This window comes from Mastigoproctus giganteus, chromosome 10 (genome assembly GCF_048544385.1).
Source record: "Mastigoproctus giganteus isolate SK-2022 chromosome 10, ASM4854438v1, whole genome shotgun sequence".
In the NCBI taxonomy this organism is placed as follows: Eukaryota; Metazoa; Arthropoda; class Arachnida; order Uropygi; family Thelyphonidae; genus Mastigoproctus; species Mastigoproctus giganteus.
Genome location: NC_143584.1, coordinates 33,461,597 through 33,478,017, shown reverse-complemented (window position 1 = coordinate 33,478,017; position 16,421 = coordinate 33,461,597). Strand labels below are relative to the sequence as shown.

The 16,421-nt window shown below is 40.6% G+C and overlaps 1 protein-coding gene across 1 annotated transcript in view; it reads left to right on the top strand.

The window, feature by feature from the left end:
• Positions 1 to 14,037: 14,037 nt before the first annotated feature.
• The window catches only part of LOC150078959 (uncharacterized), a 125,474-nt gene continuing 123,090 nt past the window's right edge, over positions 14,038 to 16,421 (top strand). Inside the window, exon 1 of the mRNA XM_090382902.1 lies at positions 14,038 to 14,106. The gene's annotated coding sequence lies outside the window, so the exon portion shown is untranslated. The remainder of the gene's footprint in view (positions 14,107 to 16,421) is intronic.

Sequence of the window (16,421 nt, the reverse complement as noted above, 5' to 3'; positions counted from 1 at the left end):
CAAACCGTACCTACTGTTTAAAAGATCTTGAAGATCTCCTTATACAGTTACCTCCACCTCTCTGTATTTTAGGGGACTTCAATGGGCACCACCCCTTATGGGGCGATCCTAAATTAGATAGGCGAGGTCGACTCATTGAGAGCCTAATAGAGGCCGTAAACCTCATCATACTAAATACTGGCACACACACTCACGTTCAGCTCCCGAATGGACATACCTCAGCCATAGATCTCTCCATTTGTTCTCCATTACTGGTCCCGACCATTGAGTGGTATGTCTTAAATGATCCAATGGGTAGTGATCACTTCCCAATCGTCTGCAACCTGTTAATAGCACAGCCTCCTCCAGCTGAACCCTGCAGAAAATGGAAATTTGCCCGAGCAAACTGGGCAAAATTCCGGTCATCAATATCTTTTGATGGGGAAAAAATCCGTATCCAACCTATCGATAATGTGACAGAATACATCACGTCACATCTCCTAAATGTGGCTAAAGACACAATACCATTATCAAATCCCTCGGTTCGTAAACATCATAATTATTGGTGGAATGAGCAATGCACAAAAGCCAAAAAAGCAAAAAATAAAGCCTGGAATTTATTTCGGCAAAATCCAACAACACCCAATCTAATAAATTATAAAATGTCAAAGGCAAAAGCACGTTTCATACAAAGGCAAGCCAAGAAAGAATCCTGGATCCGTTTTGCTTCAAGCATTAACAAAAACACTGACACCAAAATAATATGGAAAAAAATTAGACAGCTTTCTGGTAAGTTTCCTACCGTACCTTCACCAATATTGTCTTGTAATGGGCAAGATCTATCTAGTCCTTTAGATATCGCAAATGCTTTGGGCAACACATTTGCTGAAATCTCAGCGGCAGCAGCTTATACTCCACCTTTCCAGAGAATTAAAAACACTGCGGAACAGCACTCTATTAATTTCCAAACTGCCGTCCTTCTGCCGTATAACAAACCCCTACAATATTCCGAACTCTTGCATGCAATCGGAACAGCCCACAATGGTGCTGCCGGACCAGATGGAATTTATTACGTCATGCTACAACATCTTGATGACAAAGCTTTGCATCTCCTTCTGCTCTTTTACAATCGTATTTTTCTAGAAAACGTCTATCCAACTTCTTGGCATCATTCTACTGTTTTGGCATTCCTAAAACCTGGAAAAGACTCAACCAATCCCCTTAGCTATAGACCAATATCCCTCTCAAGCTGCCTCAGCAAAATTCTAGAAAAAATTGTCCACTGTCGACTCGTCTGGATCATTGAGTCTGAACAGTTCATGAGCAATAGTCAGTTTGGCTTTCGTCAAAACAGGTCATGCTTGGACCTTATGGTGAAGGCTGAATTTGCCATTCGTAATGCCTTTATTAAGCATGAACATCTAGTAATGGTTTCCATAGATATAGAGAAGGCTTTTGATACTACCTGGCGGCATGGCATACTAAGAGATCTTTACTCTCTTGGTCTGCGGGGCAACCTTCCTATATTTATAAAGCATTTTCTACACACTAGATCGTTTCAAGTACGATACCAACATGCCCTCTCTGCAACTTTCATTCAGGAAGAAGGTGTTCCACAGGGATCAGTACTGAGTGCCACTCTTTTTGCTCTAAGAATAGATTCTATCACTAAACAACTTCCAAATACTGTAGAAACTTACCTTTATGCAGATGACCTTTCCATCTCCTGTCATTCCCAAAATATGAGAACTATTGAACGACAGCTTCAGATATCATTAAATAAAATACAGCAATGGGCCAGTCTTAACGGCTATAGGCTTTCGCAGCAGAAAACAGTTGCTATCCATTTTTGCAGACAACGCAAACTTCATCTGGATCCTGAACTTTACATCTCTAATATCTCCATCCCAGTCACTAGTAACATTAGATTTCTAGGTTTGATCATGGACAACAAGCTAAATTTCTTAGAGCACATTAAAAATGTACGTATTGCCTGCTTAAAAAAGATAAATATACTCAGAGCCTTATCTGCACAAACGTGGGGTGCAGATCGTACCTCCCTTCTGCGATTATACAGGGCATTAATCAGATCTCGTCTTGATTATGGAGCTCCCATTTATGACTCTGCCAGAAAGAGCGCATTACGCTGGCTTGATCCAGTACAACACAGTGCACTGAGGATTGCACTTGGCGCATTCAGAACATCGCCAGCACATAGCCTTTACATTGATGCTCACGAGCCGCCACTATATTTACGTAGGAAATTGCTTTTGCTGAAGTATTCTGTCAAGATACAAAGTTGTGCCTCGCATCCCATTCAGCCATATCTTTTCAATCCACCGTTAGAAAATCTGTACAGAAATAAACCTAACATAGTAAAACCAGCTGGTCATCGCCTTCTTGAACTACTGCAGGTCTGGAATATATCCATCCATTCCGTACAACAAGTCGCCACTTGTACTCAACCACCATGGGTTCCACCTCCTATACCGACCTGTGACACTTACCTCTGTCAGTGGGGAAAGAATATCTTGCAATCATCAAATATCAGACAAGTTCATGCTGTTCACACTCAAAAATATATTGATTTTTTACCAATATACACAGATGGCTCTAAATCCAATTCAAAAGTTGGAGCAGCTGCAGTGTTTCCGAATACAATTGTATCAGCAGCCCTTCCTTCTGAATTCAGTATCTTCTCAGCTGAATTATTCGCAATTAAACTAGCTTTAAAAAATCTCCCTCCTGACTGCTCTTTAAAATCAGTAATTTTCACTGATTCCCTCAGCTCAATCAAGGCTTTGTGTAATTCCTCAGATAAGATTCACCCTGTTATAAATGAAATTAGAAAATTATTACTCAAGATTATAGAACGCCACCAACTGGTCACCTTCTGCTGGATACCAGCACATTCTGATATTTTAGGCAATGAACTGGCTGATAAAGCTGCAAAAAACCCAACCAGCTTAGATTTAACCAATATCCCTGTTCCAGCCTCAGACTATGCACTAATGATTCATGCTGCATGCCTATCAGAATGGACAGCACTATGGCATTCCCAAACGAATAATAAACTCTTACAGATTAAACAAGTTCCGAAAATCTGGCTCTCCAGTGTCCGGACATCAAGGCGGGAAGAAGTAATTCTTTCAAGAGCAAGAATAGGTCATACTTACCTGACCCATCTTCATTTACTCACAGGAGATGATCCACCACAGTGTCCACATTGTTCTCTAAATTTGACAGTGAAACACATTCTCATTGAATGTGCATACTATAAACAAAACAGAAATACTACCCTTCTATCTTTAGTTAACCCTCGAAAACCAATAACTCTAGAGAATATCATTGGTGACAAAGCAAATATTCCGGAATTTTTTAACTTTCTGAAACAAATTGGAGTTTTTAGTCATTTCTGATTTCTGCCTTTTCTGATGTGACAAGAATTTCTCATATATTATTACAATAAAGGAATAGGCGCATTATAGCCAAAGCAGCTTATGCGCCATAAAACCCCCACAACAACAACAACAACAACAACAATCAACTGCCCTGTAAGGATATATGTTCCAAACGCACTGAGGTGTTTTAAGGTGAAAAGTACGCCACTCGCAAATATCCTGGCGTGGCAACCCTGCCTCTGAGCTCGACGTGATGCCAAAGACCACGAGTGCAAGGAATGCCGATCTTCAAAGCCAATTTACAAAAATTGCCAAGGACAGCACGTTGCATTCTCTCGAGCATTTCAGCCAGGGAATGGAGGGAATTTGAGTATTATTTAGTCGGATTCTGGGTGGTCTATTGTGACTGAAATGATTCTTAAAAGTCATAAAACTGGTTTTACTGGGGGATATTTTCAGTTTGTTGAGTGTAACCCATGCCATCAAGTCATCCAAGATGGGCTGTATTTTCTCTTCAGTTATTCTCCTTGTGCTTCCATCAGCAACGATCACCAAGTCATCCGCATAGGCCTATCTTACTGATACTTATTATTATCATCTGTTTATGGCCCCGGGTGCCAAGCGTTCCGTGGCCAAGCGATTCTAGTGCGTCTGTAAAAGCGTTTTTTCCTAAAGAGATTTTCAGCGAATAGATTCTATTTTTGTTTCAACAACCGTTTTTCTTGATTTCTCGATCAAAGTAGCTCTTTCGCACTACAAGAAGTAGGCAAAGGCCCAGGAAGGAAAACCACCTTTCTGTTTCTTTTTATATTAATACTAACTTCCTAACCCAGCCGCTTGGTCACCTTGTGGCACTGCTCCTGCCTCCCCGTGGCGGGGCCGGAAACCTGGGTGGTAAAGCAAACCCCCAGGGCCAAAAGGAGCAAAACATGGACTTTGAAAACTTTCCCCCGATTCAGACAGCAAATCCAAATTCAAAGGATTTGCACCAACCTAATGATGACAAAACCAACCGAAAGAGACTGAAGACGGATGATTCCCTAATAGAACATCCGAGTTTCCTGATCCTGCATTCCTTAGCGAACCAGGCCCTAGGCAATCTATCGCCATTCCTCATACAAAAGTGTCTGGAAAATGTAGCAGGTTCCCCCAAAATGGTGCGCCGTCTCAAATCTGGCGACCTGTTGGTTGAGACTACAAGCTCTAAACATTCAGAGTACCTTCTCAAGCTCACAACATTCAATGGAATCCCTGTTAAGGTGTCACCACACGCAACACTCAATACCTCCAAGGGTGTTATCTCAGAATGGGACCTAATGAATGTTTCAGAAGAGGAAATTGTCAACGAATTGCAGGATCAGAAGGTCATACAAGCGAAGAGAATCATGATTAAGAAAGATGGCGAACTTATTCCAACTCGCAGTATCATACTGACATTTAGCTCACCCAACCTACCATCATCAGTAAAAGCCGGGTATTTGAACTGCCGCATTCGCCCGTATATCCCAAACCCGCTAAGGTGTTATAAATGTCAAAAATTTGGACATTCCCAAACTGTCTGTAGAGGCGATGCCGTATGCCCTAACTGTGGATCGAAGGAACATGCCCAAGCTGATTGTAAATCCCAGTCCTCACTTTGCCCTAATTGTAAAGGCAATCACCCAGCTTTCTCAAAAACATGCGATCAGTGGAAATACGAGAAGAAAATTCAAAAATACAAGATAGAAAAGAAAGTCTCATTTTCCGAAGCCAGAAAACAATTACAGCAACTAATACCGATGCCAAAACGTACATATGCCGACGCTGCTCAAAAATTTCACTCAATATCAGTTCAAACAGATACATCAATCCCGCCAAGCATCTCTATTTCTGAATGGGCTCGAACTTTACTCTCTACTGTACCTCAGTCCTCAAAGCAACAGACTTCTAATAGATCTAATAACACACCAGTCACGATACCTCCTGTTACTCTTACAACTCCTGTAAGATCTAGTCAAACAGAAAACTCTGATCCCGGTAACAAGCAGCATGCTGAATCTTTCTTCATGGACACGAATGAGACTTGCTCTCATGAAGAAACGGAAACCATTCTGGAAATTCATCCAGAAGATGTAATAGACGCCAGACCAATATTTTCAAAGCGAGACAAAATAAAAATTGACCGACAGAAACAGACTTCCAAAAAGCAGACAGACACAGCTTCCTCATTTAAATCCAAACAATGAAAAACATCATCCAATGGAACTGTAGAGGCTTTCGCAGCAATATCGACGACATCCACGAGATAATTAAGCGTTATAAACCAATTGGAATCTGTTTACAAGAGACATATTTAACACCTCAGGTGTCTACTTCGATAAAAAATTACACTCTCTTTCGGCAAGACAGACCTGCTACTAATAATGCTCACGGAGGGGTAGCGATACTTATAGATGGAAGAGTACCCTGCAAACGCATCCAGTTACAAACCAATGTTGAAATTGTTGCCACACGAATAGCCATTGGCGTTACCCTAACACTTGCTTCAATCTACCTGCCACCCAGTCGCCCTTGTACCATACATGAACTTGAAGATCTCATTCAGCAGTTGCCAACCCCTTTCTGCTTATTGGGTGACTTCAATGGACACCATCCATTGTGGGGTTCTTCCAATACAGACGGACGGGGAAAAATCATCGAAATGCTTATTGAAAGACGGAATCTAACCATATTAAATACTGGTTCGCCAACTTACCTCCACCTCCCAACAGGAACAGTCTCTTCAATAGATCTCTCTATCTGCTCTCCAATCCTTTTCCCTAGTATCCAGTGGACAGCTCTGGATGATCCACTCAATAGTGACCACTACCCTATAATATGTAAAATTGAAACGTCACACTGCATACCTTCAGAAACTCACACAAAATGGAAATTTTCCAAGGCAGACTGGGCAAAGTATACCACTAACGTATCCTTCGACAATCAGATCATCAAATCTCATCCGATTGACACAGTTGCCGACCATATTACAAAACAGATTCTAGCAGCTGCATCCACTGCCATCCCACAGTCAAAGTCAAGCATTCATAGAAACAGAAATTATTGGTGGAACGAGGACTGTAAGAATATAAAAAAAGAAAAAAACCGTGCATGGAATTTATTCCGCAAACATCCTACCACCACTAATCTTATAAATTACAAGAAAATTAGAGCTAAAGCCCGTCATATTAGAAAGAAAGCAAAAAGAGACTCTTGGGTTCGATTCGCAACTACAATTAATAAAAATACTGATGTAAGAATTATTTGGAGGAAAATAAGACAATTAAATGGTAAATTTCCCCCTTTGTCGTCCCCACTTTTCACCGTGAATGGACAGGAGCTATCTACTCCTGCAGAGATTGCAAATGCTCTAGGGACGGTATTTTCACAGTTGTCTGACTCTACGGCATATGATCCATCATTTCAAAAGATTAAAGCTGTAGCAGAAAAATCCCATCCGAAATTTAGAACAACAACAACCTTCCAATACAATACACCACTTACTTTGGTAGAACTTCAAGAAGCTTTATCCACCGCTAAGAACAGTGCTGCTGGCCCGGATGGAATATACTACATAATGTTACAACATCTAGACAATAAATCATTATCTTCGCTACTGACCTTCTACAATCGTATATTTATGGAGCATTCCTTCCCCAGCTTCTGGCGTCATGCTTTTGTACTGGCGATACCCAAACCAGGGAAAGATCATTCTATTCCGAACAATTACAGACCCATTTCGCTCACAAGCTGCCTAAGTAAAACCATAGAAAAAATGATACACCGTCGACTAACGTGGTATCTTGATTCCCAAAATATTATCTCTGACAATCAATTTGGTTTCCGAAAACACCGATCATCTCTAGATCTCATGATCAAAGCAGAAACAGACATCAGGAATGCGTTTATCCAAAACAAACATCTAGTAATGGTATGTCTCGACATAGAGAAGGCCTTTGACACCACTTGGCGGTTTGGTATTCTGAAAGATCTTCATTCCCTGGACCTGAGAGGACACTTACCGTACTTCATACAGAATTTCCTACAACACAGGACCTTTCAAGTTCGCTATCGGCAAGTACTTTCGCAAACATACATACAAGAAGAAGGAGTCCCGCAGGGCTCTGTACTCAGTGCAACCTTATTTGCAATTAGAATAAATCAGATGACAAAAAATATTCCAAAAGCTGTAAACTCTTACCTCTATGCTGATGATTTGACTGTCTCTTGCAGCTCGCAAAACATGAGCTTTATCGAAAGGCAGCTGCAAACATCTATAAATAACATTGAATTATGGATGATACACAATGGTTACCGACTATCCTATCAGAAATCTAGAGTCATTCACTTTTGTAATAAACGAAAGATGCATCCAGATCCAGAGATACAACTAACAAATCATCCCATCACAGTGGTGAATAGCATTCGTCTCCTTGGTTTAATTTTTGATAATAAACTGAACTTCCTAGAATATATCACACATCTAAGGACTGCTTGCCAGAAAAAAATGAATTTATTAAGAATTATCTCTTCTACATCATGGGGTGCAGATCGGTACACCTTACTTCACTTGTACAGAGCCCTGATCAGATCTCGCCTTGATTATGGCGCCCCGGTGTATGATTCTGCTAGGGAAAGCGTGCTAGCACGTCTTGCCCCTATTCAACATTCTGCCCTCAGAATTGCTGTAGGCGCTTATAGAACATCGCCAGTGCAAAGTCTTTATATCGAAGCCCATGAACCTCCGCTCAGCCTCAGGAGAAAGATGTTACTTCTGAACTATGCAGCCAAAATTCAAAGTCTGCCTTCTCACCCCAATTGGCCAATACTTAATAATCCACAGTTCCCAATGTACTACAGAAATAAACCTAGAGCAGTTCGCCCTGCTGGCATCAGATTACAGGAATTATCACAAAATTGGAATATACATCTGAACAAAATCCTCCATGATCTGAACAGTTCAGATCCTCCCTGGTCCTTTATTAAAGCATCCTGTGACAGCTATTTCTTAAACTGGGGAAAACATTCGCTTGCAAATACCAATATACAGCAACTGCATGCCACTCACACACAAAATTACCAAAATTTTACGCATGTATACACTGATGGATCAAAGTCTGATAGTAAAGTCGGTGCTGCAGCTGTCTTTCCCTTTAACACTATCTCTGTTTCACTTCCCACCGAATGCAGCAGTTATACAGCTGAATTATATGCTATCAAGCTTGCCTTAGAAAACATTCTCCAACTGTCCATCCAAAAAAGTGTAATATATAGTGACTCACAGAGTTCAATCTTGGCCTTGCAAAATTCCTCCTCAACAACGCATCCCTTAATAAAATCTATAAAATCTCAACTAATGCATATCCATGATCACCAACAAGTTGTCATCTTTTGCTGGATCCCAGGTCACACTGGGATATCAGGGAATGAAAAAGCAGACTATGCAGCCAAACATTCATCCAACATAGCATCGCCAGGTTACTATGTTCCATATATGGACTACAGATCCCATATAAGAAATACATGTAAAGAACAATGGACACTTCTATGGCAATCTCAACTGAATAACAAGCTGCGTGAAATAAAACCTGAACCACAGTTATGGGTTTCCAGTTTTTCTGTAAACAGAAAGGAAGAAGTCATCCTGGCTAGAGCCCGGATCGGGCACAGTCAGCTCACCCATATTTTTCTTCTTACAGGAAATGATCCTCCGCAGTGTATGCACTGCAACTCTGTTCTCACAATAAAGCACATACTCGTTGAATGTACCTTATACACTGATGCCCGAAAAGCTTCATACAGTAATCTTCAACAACCTTTGACACTCCAACAGTTCATAGGTAATAATGCAAATCTCCCGGAATTTTTCCGCTTCTTAAAATGCATAAATCTGTATAATTCTTTCTAACTGTTTTTACAGACACCGTGAAATCCTCATCTCGTTTATAGGCGCAATATGGCCTAAGTAGCCCTTGCGCCAGAAATAACCATACCAATACAATACCAATACAATACATCTGTTTATTCCAGAAAAGGAAACCACCCCGGGACGATAAAGTGCCAGGAGGGTGCTAAGTACATATCAGGGTACGAGATACTACGTGCAGTGGGTTACATATACTGAACACGTAGTCTCGTCCCGAAATATTGTATACAAATTTGATGTTTAATATATACAATATTTACACATTAGTGATTCTGTACATACATTATACAAACCACATATTTACAGTACACTAATAATTCCATATATAACTTACATATTTACACAACTGTTAGAGAAGGTATATTTTTCCAGTCAACAGCTTACCAAATTATTATTGTTCTTAAAGCAGAAAGTTTCACTTTTACTCACAATTCTTTGGTACTTTGCAGCCGATTCATATTTCGGTAAGTCTGTACGAATCCTGGAAGATCTCTTTCCGGTATTTTGCATCCTCACACAGTTTTTCGGCATCTATGTGTAGTGAGTTAAATATTTTCGCTGCATTTGATGGGAAGAATCTTTGCAGGCCACTAAGATTGTTCAGGACTGGACGCAGTGGATTATTTACTTCTCCGCAACATCTAGCAGTGGCACGCGGTTTTGACTAGAATATTATCCAGGACTGGAGCATCCATCTGCCTGTGAGCATTTGTGCGAGAGTGTGTATGTTCCTGTTAATTGTCCGCTGCATCCACCAGGGTGTGATTTTACGGTTTGAATAGAGAATGGCCCTTGAGATGGTACAAGGGTGGCTAGCAACTCTGTTAAGCCATCGAAAGAACCAGTACTCAGTCCCAAGGACGGACTTATAATGTGAATCAGGCGCTGAGGACCAGATTTGAGAGGCGTACATTGCAATTGGCAGGACACACATTAAAATGTACTTGGTCGCTAGCTGAGGATCCCTAATTCCCACCAGTTCCTGTCTAGTAGCCCATAAAGCAGCGAATATTTTTGTCTTCATATGGGCGAATTGTTGAGCAAAGGTGAGTCTGTCATCCCACTTAAGACCCAGGTCCAGGTGAGAGTGCACTTTTTCCACACTAGACCCGTTCACAGAGATCAAGATGTCATTTTTATTCTGCTTGTATGTTATGGTCATTTGGGCAGACTTCTGTGCATTAATACGGAGCCTGATGCAATCCAGGTAGCTCTCAAATTCTCGGATTGTGCTATTTGCCATTTGGCAAATACCTTCTGCTGATTCATGGTGTTTGGAAGTGAAGAAGAATTTTACATCGTCAGCATATGTTATTAAATTGTCGTACCGTGCAAGAAACCGCTCCAGGGCGGCCGCGAAGAGGGTAGCCGAAAGAACTCCTCCCAGTGGCACTCCTCGCGAGATGGTAAAGCAAGATTGTAGCTTTTGGTGCTTGACGGTAAGTTTTCTTTGTTCTAGCAGGTTGCTTATTATAGTTAACAAATTTCCACTTACATTAAAATAATTCCTTAAAATCGCAATGACCGCTGGAATTGAGACGTTGTCGTAGGCTGCGGAGATATCCAAAATAATATCAATTTGTTTTTTCTCATTTAGTGCTCTCTGCACGCGAAAAAGGGTTTCCAGTAAGTTGTTGTTGCTGATCTCCCCGAAATGACTGAGTGCAAATGTGGTGGTCTATGGCTGAAACAGTGTTGATTGATGGTGGGAAGCAGTGCTTTTTCGAATACCTTCTGTAGGGTGCAACTAACAGAAATTGGTCTGTAATCCTTAGCCAATTTTGGGTGTTTAATCTTTGGTATTGGGGTTACAATGTAATTTTTCCAAGCTTGCGGGAAAGCTCCTGACCTGATGATTTCCTGATAGATGTGCAGTAATAGATCTATTATAAATGGGCTACTTATTTTAAGGATGAACATTGGAAATTTGTCTGGTCCAACAGTGGCCTTATTGGGCAGATCGTTGATTGCTTTCATTACGCTCTCTTTGGTGATTTGTATTTCACTCAATGGAGGTTTTGTTGGTTCCTCTCTTGCCGAATAGTTCCGCTTGTTTAAATCTTTCAGGAGTTCCAAAATTTTGTTACCATTATCAGTGTTCTCAATTTGATTCAGTCCATGCAGGTTACCAAAAGTGTTATTGGCCCATTCCTTGAAAATGCATTCGGTCATATTCTCTGTGCTATTTCTATTGCTAGTAATTATGTTTGCTCGTTTTAATTTGTTATGAACAAATTGCAGTGCGCCTGTCGTTTTGCTCTGATGAAATGTTCTCTTTCCTTCTTATAACGAACGTGATCGGCGGGATGACCCGTTCTTTGCCATTTTCTATACAGTTTTTGCTTCCTGAGGAAACTTGCTTTCAGTTGTGGGTTGAACCAATCTTTTGTTCTCTCAGATATTTTGATTTCTTTTGCTGCTCCTTCCAATGCTGTTTGGTATAGCTTTTTAGTGATCATTTCTAAAGCTTCGTCTACTGGCTTTTCTTGCAGGTCATTCTTACCCTGTGGGTTTACCCTGCATGTGCTTACCCTGCATGTATTTATGTATCTTCAGTGCTGCTTCTACTTCAATGGGACTGTGGTCCGACTTAAATTTACCATTTTGTTCCCTCGTTAACCACTGATCCAGAACAGCATTCCAGAGGAGAGGTCCCGTGGAAGGAAGAAAAAGAAATTCAAAAACTGAAAACAGAGCTGAACATCTTCTATCAAGAGGCCAGAAAACGCATCCAACCCATAAATAGCGCCAAACCGTCATACGCCTATAAAGTTTCTGGGAAGAGTGCCATCCGAATACAAACACAGATGGCCATACCACCTTCAGATTCATTTACACCTTTTGCCTGCTATTTATTGAGTTCGCTGAAACCAACCCAAAAGAACAAAGCGGTTGCCACACTTATATCCGTACCTCCTGCACTACCACCTCTGCAAAATGTGAGTGAGAAAGAAGAGCAGTCAAAACCGCTTGCGTTGTTGTTGTAGCAGGAGTTTTCGGAGCATCAGCGACTAAGGCCATATTGCTCTATACATTGTCTGCAAATTACGTGTGTTCTGGGTGCTGGAAGAAAAACTCGAGTTTCCTGGAACAAAAACCATTCTACCCTTGCCTGAGACCGACTAACTTAGCCACGTTGTGAAAAAGATCCATTAAAATTCACACGTCATCGAAGAGACTTGAACTCAGGTCTTTTCCACCCGGTGTGGGGAGGGCAGTGATCCTACCAACTGTGCTACCTACGAGAGCCTTAGTGTAGTATCGCCATGTTTCTCATCCAGTCTCAACTTCACTACTTTGAACAACACAAAATGGAAATATCTTTTTTCTGGATACCAAGTCACTCTGATACTTTTTTTAGGTACTGTAATAAGCTTTCCTGTTCATATTCGCATCTACTGTTCATTTTGTAGAGCAAACTGTCCGATGCCGTTGTTAGATAAATAAATAGATGGAAATAAAATTTAATAAACAATAATAAATAATTTATATTAATAAAATACAAGAATTAAAATTAATGGTCCAATCATTAGAGATAAGTGTCGAAGTTTTCTTTGTGACAAATCGTAAATAACTGAAAAATTTAATTCGAATGATGCCTTCATTGAACACGATCTAAACCTATCTGGCTTTAACTGTTAATAAAATCCATTCTTTTTTCGATTACGAGTGAAATGTGGTTGAGGTCATGGAGTGTGAAGAAAGAACTTGGGAGAGAAACAAAGCAGTTTTAGATTTCGGATTTTAAATCAAGCTGAGACACAAACAAGGAGTTGTATGAAAGGAAGGAACTTTCAGAACTCAAACAAGTAAGGATGATTTTTTATGATAATTTAATGTTCAAATACTAATAGTAGTAGCAATGATTTCTACTGTTTGTTGAATTCCTCAACGATTTTAATACTCTCCTCTCTCTTTTCACTGAAATGAAGTCAATGAAAGAGTTGGAGAGAGCGAAGGAACAGACCTGCCTCAGAAAAATCTCTGTACTCTTCGGTTCATCAACGACAGGGTACGGAACCATCAAAAAACTGTGTGTCACAAAAGACGACGTCTAGAACCTGAATTAAGGAGGGGATGGGTCCCCGCCACTGAGGCATACTTCTGCAGTGTTTACAGAACCATGTTCGTTGGTTGTGCCGCTGGCGAATCAGCAACTAGAGGTGAGCGCTTGCATGGCGAGCCCGGGGCAAAGACAGGATTCCTAACCAGCATCACTAGCTACGTTGAAATTAGGTCTGGAAACCCAAAGAGTCGGAGAACTGGAGATGAACCTACGTTCGCAGCAGTGAGGGTTATCATAAGGCGCGAGAGAGCGCAAAAAGACTTGGTCACAGTTGATGCACAATAATACCAACAATAGCAGGGGTGTAGTGGAATATTGTGCAGTGTATCGGTCCGGACGGGCGGTTCTCAGAGAGAAAGAGAGAGTGAGTTAGAGAAGAGCAAGACGCTCGTGCATGCGAAAATGTTAACCACCTCTGTTGAAAGCTGTAGAGAGTGAGTACGTGAGAGAAAGAAAAGGAGGGCGGAGAGAGAGAGAGAGAGAGAGAGAGAGAGAGAGAGAGAGAGAGAGACGCGTACGATAGCGAAAGTGGCTGGGCCACGTAAGGACAAGGTCAATCGCCGCAGCTGCGAACTAGCGAAGAGCGGCGCTGCTCTAGGCCAGTGTGCCGCCTAGATCAGGTCCCTTTTTCATTGCCACTCCTGGAAGGGCCAGCCGGTCAATCACCGTACTGAAGGTGTCCACCGAATCGAAGACATTCGGCTGCACAGATCAAGGTAAGAAAATCTTGGAGTTGAGTTGAGCTTAACATGTGTTTGTGACGTCATCCCTTAATTTATTTGCAAATGATCTTTTAACGTTTACGACCGTAGGGGGTGCAGGATCCGTATTAGTTATTGTTATTTTATTTTTGCAGGGGCATGTGTAATGGAGGGTATTAATGGTGCGTTATTCGTCATTAATTTCGGATATTACGATAGCTCCGTGTGTGCCGCATCCAAATGAACACAAAGCAGTGGAAAGCGAAAGTGATCAGCAGAGATGAGGGATGGTTGAAAGACCGCTTGGTGATTTAGATAGTGGGAAGGTAGAATAGTTTGTACAAACAAATTATTCTGGCAAGCAGGATCGCTGAACAGTTCATTTGCATAACACGAAAACTGACACCGTGTGTCTAATTATATCTGTGTTCTGCCAGTAATGATAGCGTTAAAGGTAATTCTCACAGCTATTTATTCGCAGATTTATCTCCAATGGATGCTACATCTAAATCTAATAGTGATGTCGTGCAGACATCCTTTTCAAAATGACTTACATTCAAATCTAGTCCTCATATACGTTGCCTGTAGACATCCCTGTGTTCACAGTCAATTGATTTTCTTGGTGTACATCAATAACATTGCTAATTGTGCTAAACTGAGTATTGGACCACGATGATTCATAAAAGCCTCTTTGGGCTTACTTCACGAGGGAGGGTTTAGGGTTTTCTAAGTTACCTATTTTAGGTTTTTCAACTCGCAGACTATGCAAATCGATCTGTAAACACATTCTCCTACAGACGTAACATGGATTGATCACTGAAGACGTGTTATGTCGCGTGGTGGGGGGCGCATGTTATCCTTTAATCCTCTTACCTCCAGGCTAACAAGCAGAATACACGATTATTAATAGCGTGTGGCATTTTTATCTTAACGAATCTTCCTCGTATTATTTGCATATTTCTTGACTCTTGTCTGCTGGATTCTTAAAGATTTTTACCAGGTTAAAATTGTGTATCGAGAGTGTCAACCTAGAAAACGTTGCTTTTATTTCAGAAAAAATGTACCGCTGCTGCTTTTATATTGTGAATTTTTTATTAAAAGAAAAAAAATGTTTGGATGCTTTAAATTGAATTTGAATAATGAAATATAAATTTACTTTGGAATAACCTCTTGTTTTGGAAAATTTGTAATTCTTCTGCCTCCTGTTCTTTTAGTATTTAATGATTTTTGTCTGAACTAAGATCTGATCTAAAAATGATCCACAATTCCAATTTTCATCCAGCAAAACAGTTAAAACGATCACGGAGCACCAGAAATACGATATAATGATCCTTCATTGTCTAGACAAGTTCGAAGCAACCCAATCCATCCAGAATCTTTTCATTTCAGCTATTTTAACAAAAAGTTTTCAATATTTTTACTAAAATTTTCTGCCATTTTGTTTTTCGATTGTCTTTCTGTTAATTAAAAAAAATATTGCTCAATTGTCTGTCACAGATATTTCTCAATATTATTTAACGGGTCGGTGTGGATTTTATGTGTAGATTATTTCAAACGGATCCTCAAAATTTGAATTTACGATGTTTGATTGCACCAATCCACCTTGTTCTCCGAGGATAATCCACCTTGTTCTCCGAGGATGCATAACTTATCCTGCCAAAAGAAAGTTCTCTCGCAAATGCGTACCTTTCCTATTATCTTTCCCAATTCCGTCCATCAGTTATCGTGCAACAACTGGACTCTCAGTACTCTTGAAATTTCATGAAATTTTACATTTGGGTCTTTTGGAATAATTTGTCAACCCATCTGAAATTTCACTAAAGTTAAACCAGTAGAAAGAAAAGTGAGATCAAATTTCCAATTACGTTTTGCTGGTCTTCGGGAACCTTCTCATTCCCTTGATGGTCTCTGGTAAGCTTTTCAATTCTTTGTCGCTCTCTTGGAAGCTTTTCAATTCTTTGTCGCTCTCTGGGAAGCTTTTCAATTCTTTGGTGGTCTTTGGGAAGCTTTGCAATTCTTCGATAGTAGTCTCTGGGAAGCTTTTTAATTCTTTGGCGGTCTCTGGAAAGCTTCTCAATTCTTTGGTTGTCTTTGAGAAGATTTCAATTCTTCGATAGTCTTTGGGAAGATTTTCAATTCTTCGATAGTAGTCTCTGAGAAGCTTCTCAATTCTTTGGCGGTCTCGGAGAAGCTTCTAAATCCTTCGGCCACTCTAGGAAGCTTTTAAATTCTTCGGTGATCCTTGGGAAGCCTTTAAATTCCTCGGTTGTCTGGGAAGTTTTTCAATTCTCCGGGTGGTCTCAGGAAAGCTTTTTAAATTCTAACTGAGT